Source organism: Lactuca sativa, chromosome 2 (assembly GCF_002870075.4).
Source record: "Lactuca sativa cultivar Salinas chromosome 2, Lsat_Salinas_v11, whole genome shotgun sequence".
Lineage (NCBI taxonomy): Eukaryota > Viridiplantae > Streptophyta > Magnoliopsida > Asterales > Asteraceae > Lactuca > Lactuca sativa.
The window spans coordinates 14,860,298-14,871,257 of record NC_056624.2 but is presented as its reverse complement, the minus strand read 5'-3'; positions in this window follow the sequence as shown (position 1 = coordinate 14,871,257).

The following is a 10,960-nucleotide window of genomic DNA, read 5'->3' as shown; positions in this document are numbered from 1 at the left end:
TTGGGTTGCATACCATCATGCACTTGAATGAGAGAAATAAGACACTTATGGTTATTAATATATTATAAGTTCTAGTATATTAATGATAAGAATAATAAGATTATTTAATTAGTATTGATCAAGAATTAATCTAGGATTAATTAAGTGATCAAAAAGAAGACTAATTAAATATATGGGTTGATTGTGTAAATCATCCATACTTGTATAGTGGGCTAATGCTCCATGGATAATCAAGTTGGGCTAAAAACCCATAGGATGGTCCATGGATGCTCCATGGTGTATTTGTACCCATGGATCCAAGGAAATGGAAAGCCATGACAATTAAGAGTTTACCCTAATTGTGTAACTATATAAGCATCTTATTATTGAGGAAAAATCGGCCACTAGTAGTATTCAAGAAAGGGCTAGCCGATTTTGGTGAGTGTAGAATTCTCTCAAGTCATTCTAAGTGTTTTGATGATTGTGATTCCATTTGAGGTGTCACACTTGGGGCACTAAGCACTCAAGCTTCATGAAGACTTTCTACATCAAGAGGTATGTATTCTATCTTCTTACATTATTGTTTTGTATGCTAGATTAGGATAATACCTTGGAAGTTCTTATTTGCATGTATAATAGAGAAAACATAGATCCAAGGTATTTAGGGTTGCATGTACACTTAGGAAGTGTTAGAATGCTCAAAACCCAACAGTTTTGAGGAGGGATATCCGGGAGTTTGTGTCGAACTCCACCTATCATACTTTTACTGAGCTTCAGGCGAATGCCAGGAAGCGTGAGATCGAGTTGGAGACCCAGGCCCGAGAGGAGGCCGAGTCTCAGCAGGTGGACCGGCGGCCGGCTCAGTCTCAGCCGGCAGCCAAGCGGACCAAGTCCGCCGATTCGAGGACAGGAGGTCCGAAGGGCCGCACTTGCGGAAAGTGCGGCAAGGGTCACGATGGGGCGTGTCGAGTTGGTGCTTGCTACAAGTGCGGCAAGGAGGGGCACATTGCTAGGGAGTGCCCCAAGGGGTTTATGGTTTGCTTTCATTGCAACCAGACCGGCCATCGGAAGGCCGAGTGCCATCAGCTTCGTCAGGGATCTGCACCTACTGCCAGGACTACTGAGACTCGACCGGTGAAGGTCGAGGCCCCGAGGGCTCGTGGGAGAGCCTTTCAGCTGACTGCGGAGGAGGTCCGCGCTGCGCCCGATGTTGTGGTAGGTATGCTGTAATTCATGTATTTAATTTAAAGTTGAGATGTTATGCTTATGTTATTATATGCGTAGGTACTTTCCTTGTGAACTCTGTGCCTGCCTTAGTGTTATTTGACTCGGGTGCGAGTAGGTCCTTTGTGTCCTTAGCCTTTAGTCAGCATATCAGCGTTAGTCGTGAGTCGTTGAGTCGACCTTTGAGAGTTTCTATAGCTGACGAGAGAGTGATTTGTGCTACGGAGGTTCTTCGGGGATGCGTGCTAGAGATTTTCGGGGTTGAGTTCCCGATTGACCTGATTCCTATTGCGATGGGTGACGTCTGTGTCATCGTGGGCATGGACTGGTTGAGCCGATTCGGCGCTGTCATCGACTGTGAGCGTCAGCTGGTGACTATACGAGACCATAGTGGGGGAGTCCTTTCGGTGTACGGCGAGGGTACCCGTTCGGGATCAGCTTTTTGTTCGGCCGCTAGGGCGAGGCAATGTCTACAGCAGGGCTGTAAGGGTTTTGTGGCGTATGTGATGGATACGCGGGAGGTTTCCGAGAGACCAAGGTCAGTTGAGGAGGTCCCAGTGGTGCGTGAGTTTCCAGATGTTTTCCCCGAGGAGCTGCCGGGAGTACCTCCTGTGAGGCAAGTAGAGTTTGGTATCGATCTGGTTCCGGGGGCCGCGCCTATTGCTAAGGTGCCTTATCGTCTTGCACCTCCAGAGATGCAAGAGTTGTCCTCGCAGCTCCAGGAGTTGCTGGGGAAGGGATTCATTCGGCCGAGCAGCTCGCCGTGGGGAGCACCTATTCTGTTCGTCAAGAAGAAGGATGGTTCACACCGGATATGCATTGATTACCGGGAGTTGAACAAGTTGACGGTCAAGAACCGTTACCCGTTACCGAGGATCGATGATTTATTCGATCAGTTGCAGGGAGCATCTTGGTTCTCCAAGATCGATCTGAGGTCAGGATATCATCAGGTGAGAGTGCGGGATGAGGACGTCCAGAAGACAGCATTTAGGACGCGATATGGGCATTATGAGTTTGTGGTGATGCCTTTCGGGCTCACCAATGCCCCGGCTGTGTTCATGGATCTCATGAACAGGGTATGTAGACCGATGTTGGATCGGTCGGTGATTGTATTTATCGACGACATTCTAGTGTATTCGAGATCTAGGGAGCAGCATGAGGAGCATTTGAGGGAGGTCCTTGAGGTATTGAGGTCGGAGAAGCTTTATGCAAAATTCTCCAAATGTGACTTCTGGTTGCAGGAGGTCCAATTTCTAGGACACGTTGTTAATCAGGAAGGGATATTGGTCGATCCGGCCAAGGTTGAGGCGGTGATGATTTGGGAGGTGCCGAAGTCACCCTCTGAGATCAGGAGTTTCCTTGGGTTGGCAGGGTACTATCGGAGATTTATTAAGGATTTCTCCAAGATCGCAGTGCCGCTCACCAGATTGACCCGGAAGGGTGTTGCATTCTCATGGGGACCCGAGCTGCAGACCTCCTTTGAAACACTTCGCCAGAGGTTGTGCGAAGCCCCGGTATTAGCTCTCCCGGAAGGGATGGAAGATTTTGTAGTATATTGTGATGCATCGATTTCGGGACTGGGTGCAGTATTGATGCAGAGGGGTCATGTGATAGCTTATGCGTCGAGGCAGCTGAAGCCTCATGAGGCGAGATATCCCACGCATGATTTAGAGTTGGGGGCAGTAGTGTTCGCTCTCAAGATTTGGCGGCACTACCTGTATGGGGTTCGATGTACGATATACACGGACCATAAGAGCTTGAAGTATTTGATGGATCAGCCCAACTTAAATATGCGTCAGAGGAGGTGGTTGGATGTGGTCAAGGATTATGATTGTGAGATCCTGTACCACCCAGGCAAGGCTAATGTGGTAGCCGATGCATTGAGCCGCAGGGCGGAGAGCACTCCATTGCGAGATGTATGTTTGAGATTGACTGTGATGACTCCAGTATTGGATGCTATTCGTGGGGCACAGGCCGAGGCTGTGCGACCAGAGATGCAGAAGAAAAAGCGGGTCGTTGGGTTAATTCCAGAGTTCGTTAAGGAGGGACGAGGGCTTCTGACGTTTCAGGGTCGGATCTGGGTACCATTCGTGGGCGGTACACGTATTACTTTGATGGAAGAGGCTCATAGATCGAAATTCTCGATCCATCCCGGTGCTACGAAGATGTATTTGGATTTGAGGAAGGAGTATTGGTGGCCCTGTATGAAGAGGGACGTCGCATGGTTCGTTGAGAGGTGCTTGACCTGCCGTAGGGTTAAGGCCGAACACCAGAGGCCGCATGGCAAGTTGCAGCCATTGGAGATTCCCGAGTGGAAGTGGGAACAGATCACTATGGATTTCATCACCAAATTGCCAAGGACTGCCAGGGGAGTCGATGCAATTTGGGTGATTGTGGATAGGTTGACGAAGAGTGCACACTTCCTTTCCATCAGCGAGAGTTCTTCAGCGGAGAAGTTGGCGGAGATATATGTGAGAGAAGTGGTATCTCGGCATGGGGTGCCGATCTCGATTGTTTCAGACCGTGATGTACGCTTCACTTCCAGGTTCTGGAAGAAATTCCATGAGGAGCTGGGTACTAAATTGCATTTTAGTACCGCATATCATCCCCAGACAGACGGCCAGAGCGAGCGGACGATTCAGACGCTAGAGGACATGCTTCGAGTGTGTGTGTTGGACTTCGGGGGTAGTTGGGATGCGTATTTACCATTGGCAGAGTTTTCCTACAACAACAACCATCATTCGAGCATTGGTATGCCACCTTTTGAGCTGTTGTATGGTAGGAGATGTCGGACCCCCATTTGCTGGGGAGAGGTGGGACAGAGGGTGATGGGCAGCACAGAGATCGTGCTTCAGACGACAGAGCAGATTCAACAAGTTAGACAGAGGTTATTGACCACCCAGAGCCGACAGAAGAGTTATGCAGACAAGCGCCGATCCGAGCTTGAGTTTCAAGTCGGCGACTTCGTTCTCCTGAAGGTCTCTCCTTGGAAAGGAGTGATTCGATTCAGGAAGAGGGGCAAGTTGGGGCCCCGATATATTTGGCCATTTCGTGTGATTGCAAGGATAGGCCGGGTAGCCTATCGGTTGGAGTTGCCAGCGGAGTTGGGACAGATCCACGACACTTTTCATGTGTCGCAATTGAGGAAGTGCATAGCCGATGAGTCGGCAGTGGTTCCATTGGAGGATATTCAGGTGGATGCGAGCCTGAATTATGCTGAGAGACCAGTGGCCATCAGGGATCGGAAGATCAAGGTTCTGAGGAACAAGGAGGTACCTCTGGTGTTGGTCCAGTGGCAACACCGGAAGGGATCGGAAATGACTTGGGAGCCGGAACGTGAGATGCGCGAGCAGCATCCGGAGCTATTTTCAGAGTGAGACTTGGAGGGCGAAGTCTAATCCTAGTGGGGGAGAGTTGTAACAGCCCGGAATCTCAGGTATTGTTAAATTATGTTTTTGGGGTGATTTAAGAGGGGACTCGGCGAGTTGGAGCCTAGACTCGCCGAGTAGGATCGCAGACTTGGTTGCGGGTTCGCGACTGGACTCGACGAGTCCAGATATGGACTCGGCGAGTCTACGCTGTTTAGCGAAAACCCTAACCGTTCAGGTTTGGGACGTATAAAAGGGACTTATTGGCCGTCATTGTTCAATTTAGCCTTCTGAGAAGAACCCTAAATCGATTGTGTGCATCTAGAGCAAGGATTATAGGCCATTGTTGATTATAGAAGAGTTGTTGTGCAAGGAAGAGAATGGATTGGCTAAAGAAATAGCAAGGGAGTCACATTCTGAGGATTGGGGACACAGAGAATACATAATCCAGGTAAGAATTCGAGTATACTCTGCTATGTTGATGTGATTATGGAATTAGGGTTTATGGAACCCTTTTGTGAATAGATTGAATGTTACCCTAGTCCCCTAATCGATTGTAACCCTGTATTGGGACCTTTAGAGGTTCAGAATGTCCCATGTCTGTGCATTTCGGGAATTGATGAAGGTTTTGGATTGGAATCCTTATGCCTTAGGTCAAAATGTAAATTATGAATCATAGGGTGTATCATGAGCACTGAAATGAGGACTTTACGTGATGGATCAGCCTAGGAAGGCCAGACCTAGGAATGGTCGGAGCAGTTCTGACCTTAGGATGCAGTTTGAGCGGTTACATGGCATGGACTCGCCGAGTTCGATGAACAGACTCGGCGAGTAGCTTGAAGATTAACTGGGACTCGTCGAGTTGTTCTTCAGACTCGACGAGTTTAGTCGGGGTGGCCCCGCGATTCTTCCAGGAGTAACTCGTCGGGTCAAGGAGGATACTCGACGAGTAGAAGGGGAATCTCAGAGAATTGGAGGACGTCTAGACTCGCCGAGTCGCCATGGCACTCGCCGAGTCCGGTCGAGTTGACCGTTGACCGTTGACCAGAGTTGACCTAAGTCTGACTTCTTAGGGATAGTCACACTTAGAAGATATAAGTGTTGATGAGAGATATGTGATGTTATAGGGAGGTTGTAGCTCGACGGATTGTGCACGAGTGATTTCAGGATTTGCTAGCTTTCAGCATTCATGAGGTGAGTCTTCTCACTATACTGTACCCGGAAGGGTTTGACTGTGTGACCGGAAGGTCAGATATGATATGTGATATGTATGCTATATGTGGTAAGTTATTTGTTATATGTGCTATGTATGTTATGTGGGCCGGAAGGCAATATGTGATGGGCCGGAAGGCGATTATGTTATGGGTCGGAAGGCGTTGTGTTGAGGACCGGAAGGTCAGGGCCTGGAAAGGCGTATGTGCGTAAGTTGTATATTGGGGAACTCACTAAGCATTTATGCTTACAGTTGTTATGTATGTGTTTCAGGTACTAGCGAGGACCGTGGGAAGGCGCCGGCGTGATCGGTACACACTGAAGGATGTTTTTATGATCTTGGGATTTAGACAATTTGTATTTGACATGACACTTACATTATTTATGCCTTGTTTTGAATGGAAATACTTTATTTTTAAAATGAAAAATTTGTTTGAAAATTTGCGTTGTTACACTATTTTTAGATGATTCTAGGGTTTATTCCAAGGCTATTTGTGGAGTTATATGGCTTTTCAACATGTAAAAATGAGCTTACTCCCCATCTTTGAGGGGTTTACGGCCCAATCACACTCCTTGGCCGTAAACTCTTATTTGCTCCTCAAAATTCATGATTAGGGTGTTCTAAGTCCGGATTTACAAGCCATAAGGTCGTATCTAAGTCCCAATGTCGGTTTGGAGGGTTAAATTGCTCAAAAACCCATTTATTTAGTGTTTACGGCCCAAGCATGCTCCTTGGCCATAAACACATGTTCTAAGTCCAATTCTAAGCTATAAACACGAATCATAATGTTTAGAACAAGTAAGGATAAGCGGACTTACGATTTGGAAGCGTTTGGTTGCGGATATGGGGCGAAAACGGGTCTAGAGAGAGAGGGTGGAAAAGCTCCAAATGGAGTTTACTCCCCTTTATATATGGGTGGGAGTTGGAGCTCAGTGGAATTCTACCCAATACTGTCGTTATACGGGGCTTTTGGTCGCACCCGATTTAGTGGTCGTAATAATAAAAACTAACTTTTTCCAATTAAATGGAAATGTGTGTTATGTGTTTTTATTTCCTTTTCTCACGACTTAACGGCATATTAAATGTAAACAAATGGGATGTTTATTAAATTGACGATCTCTAATTAATAGAACTTTTATAAACGGGAATATTCCGTTAACGGTAACGGGGAAATGTAACGGGACAACTTGGGTTGTCACATCATCCCCCCGTTAGAGGGAATTTCGTCCCGAAATTCATGTCTAGGCAAGGAAGTAGGTATGAATGGCCAAGTAGAGGTAAAAGAGTACTTCCTATACGGTTGTCCTCCCATTCCCATGTGATCTCCGATCTGTGTTTGTCATTCCAATAGACCCTCACATACGAGATGCGGATTCCGTCTTGTGTGGCTAGTGGGTTCCAACTGGTGTATCTACAAGGTTAGGGTTCTCAATGGATTCTATTAAGATGAGTGAGGCACGAAAAGTGTTGTCAGGAAATCACATATCAAGTCTAAGGAGTGGATTGATTGGGTGTGAATCTTATGGTGTATCCGAAGGTAGTAGCGGCCTGAAAAGGGTTGGACCAAGTCTCCATGGGGATTCTCATATGGTCCTAAGCTCTCGAAATGGTAGAGCTTTTCACTACTTAGGACATAGTGAACTTCTATGGAAAGATCATCACTGGCGTGATCGCCATTCCGAAGTTCCTAACGTTCTCACTCGTACTGTGTGTGTAGTCCTTCAGGTTGGTTCTTAGAAAGTTCGAGTGGTCTTTGGTCTCACGTTTTCCGTCAATTGGTTGATAGAGACTTTCTAGATCGTCGAGTGGGTTGCGTGACTATGGTTATTCGTTTGCTATATGAAAGACCCTGTATAGTGGTTTGGTCTAGGCATAGTCGCTGATAGCAGTAGATATGTAATTATTCGTGTTTTGTCATAAGTTTACGGTCAGAATGGGTTTACGGCCGTAAACTCTTTACGGCCGTAAACACCTTACGGTCCTTAGTCAAGTCTATAAATAGCGAGTTGTGTCAGTCATTATTGGTTGTTGATGCTTTCGTATACTCCCAAGTTGTATCAGACGTTTTATAGCATTGAAGCGTATGCAAGCTTGGTCTTTTGTTCTATATTTGCTTGTTAATTCGTGTTTGCATCTGTTATTATCTTTGATCATTGGTAGATCTGTTTTTTCAGACTTTATAATTGGTATCAGAGCAATACCAATGTCAAAGGCATTCAACAACTGCGTTTTCAACTAAATCGATATTCATAGCAGTATAGAGGGATTTATTCCAGTCGAAATCAGAGTTTCTCGAACTTTACGGCCTGAGTTTACGGCCGTAAACTCCTCTTCACGGCCACAAGTGCATTCCACGAAAATGATTGTTTTACACATCATTCAAGCTTTTGTGATCACATTTTGATTCTGGCATTTAATTGAGTTGTTTTTAAAATAAAAATCGAACTTTTATATTTAACTTTCATTGACCGTAAACTCAAGCATTCACGAAAAATCGATTTTCTGTTAAACGATAATTAGACCATTATTTTTCGAAGTTTAAATCAAAAGGTATACCTGGACCGTAAACTCGAGTTTACGGCCTACGAGTTTACGGCCTACGAGTTTACGGCCTAGTGAGTTTACGGCTAAGTCAGTTACCATATATTAGTTCCTGAATTAAAAACATTATTATTAAATATAATAATTAAAATTAAATTTACAGACTTAAAATTTACTATAGTTTTTTTTTTTTTAAATGGAAACACAAAACTCAACTCAATACCAAGAACTTGATGCTGTGATGAGAACAACCACGCGTATTCCAAGACTTATGTCTGCTGATGGTTTCCCCGAGTGGAAATATATAATTGAAAAGTATATAAAGATGGAGGATTTCAAGATTTGGAAATGCGTTTTAAAGGATCCAGTCAGAATCACCACTACAGTTGGGGGGCAGGTAGTCGACAAGAAAAACGAAAACTACACTGATGAAGACTTTGAGAGTGTAGAAGAACATGAAAAGGCATTGGCCATTTTGACTATGCCTTTATCTCCAGACATTGCACAAGGATTCAGAGAGTATACTTCTGCTAAAGCACTGTGGGAAGCTCTCATTGAAGTATATGAGGGAAATGAAGACATGCGAGAAAGTCGCCAAGATATGCTGAGACAACGCTTCAATATGTTTAATTATGTTCCCGGAGAGACTCTCGAAGCTCAACTGTAGCGATTCACAACTCTAAACACAGAGATGACTGTGGCAGGGATTTTTTATACAAAGTCAGAAATTAACAAGAAGCTACTAAATGCACTCCCAAAATCTTGGGACATGAATGCAGCAGTAATTAAGAAGACTAAGGATCTCAATCGCCTTTCCCTAGCTGAAGTGATGGCTGTCATCAAAGCGTGTGATATTGATGACAAGCAACGAGAGATCAATCATGTGAACTCCTACTCAGCCTCCAATCTTGGCATTTCAACTAATAATGCTCTCTCTTCTTTCTCTTATACTCTTGCAGGTTCATCTTCCTCTGCACCGGTCATTCCTTACCCACAAAGCCAGCCTCTCATGTCTACCCAAAATGCTTCATCCTTAAATGTGGCTTCTTCTTCAAAGGGAAAGGAGGGTGATGAAAATCTTGTCTTTGCAACAGGGCTTGTGAATTGCTACAATGCTCTTGTAGCTGGGGAACTTCCACCTCAATTGTCATTTGCAGATCTTGATCAAATCCATCCGGAGGACGTTGAGGAAATGGACATCACATGGCAAATTGCCATGGTTGTATTTAGGGCAAAACAGTTTGCCAAAAAGACAGGAAAGAACAATTGGGGAATGAGTGCTGACAAGAAGGTTGGATTCAACAAAGGAAAGCTTCGATGTTTCAACTACCATGAGCCAGGGCATTTTGCTCGTGATTGCCCACACCCTGATAGGAGGGTTAATAATGACAGAACAATGGTTGCAGTTGGGAACAACCGAAGCAGTGGTCAAGCAAACAATGAAAAGGCTATGGTTGCACAATCATTTGACTGGGATGATCAAATACAAGCTCTAAATTTGTGTGGACCAGAAAATGCTCACCTAGCACAAGTGAGGGATGACACTCAAGCAGGGACTGCAGTAGCTGAAGACAATATGATGAAGCTACAATTTGGCTTGATGGTATCTTCTTCCCATGTTCCTAATTCGTCCAAAGTAAGTCTTCTATCGTGCTCTAAAGCTTGTGTAGATTATGTGAAAACTTTACATTATAAAATTGAGACATTAGGAAATGAAGCAGAAAATCTTAGGATTCTTTGTGAACTCAATGACAAATTAATAAGAGACGTAGAAGACCTTAGATATGAAGGGTACCGACTTCGAAAAGGACAAAAACCACTTAAAGCTCAACTAGAATAAAAAATTAAAGACTTTAGGAGACTCCAGGAAGACTACAGCAACAAATGTGAAAACTACGATTATGTAGTCAAACAAAATGCTGAGCTAGTAGCTGAAGTTGAATCCTTGAAAGGAAAATTTGAGACCGCCAAACTTGATGTCAGAAAATATGATTTCTTAAGTGAGGTGGTTGCAGATATGATAGACCAAAGTATGCAGTTTAAAAGAAATCAATCAAAAGGTCTAGGGTATAATCATGTACCTCCTCCTTTCAATCATTCATACGTGTCCAAGGCTTTGTCCAAAGAAGAGATTGCCAATGAACCATTTATGATTTATGGCAAGCCCTCCGGTTTTGTTTCGGGAGGATTTATTAATGTTGAAAGTACTAACATTTCTACTTCTCCTGCAGATCAATCCTTGAATCAGTCAAAGCACAAAGTTGAAGGATGTGTTTCTGAAAATAAAATCGAGTCCAAACCTGAAGTTTTCATTTTAAATAAAGACAATTCTTTGTTAAATGTTTTAAGTGACAATTTTTCTTGTGGTGTTTTTAATTATTCTGATACAGTAGCTGCTACCTCTGATACAGTTTTGAGTGTTTCTAATATGTCTGATAAATCTTTGAACAGTTTGGTTGACAATTTAACCGTTTGTGATAAAAATGTTGAGATACCACTAGTCTCACAACCCTCAATAAATATAGCACCCTCACTTGCCTCACAACTTAATAATATTGCATGTTTCTGTGAGACAAGCAAGGGTGTTTGTAGGGAAAACAAATCTGATAAATGCAGCACAAGTTCTAACAATAAC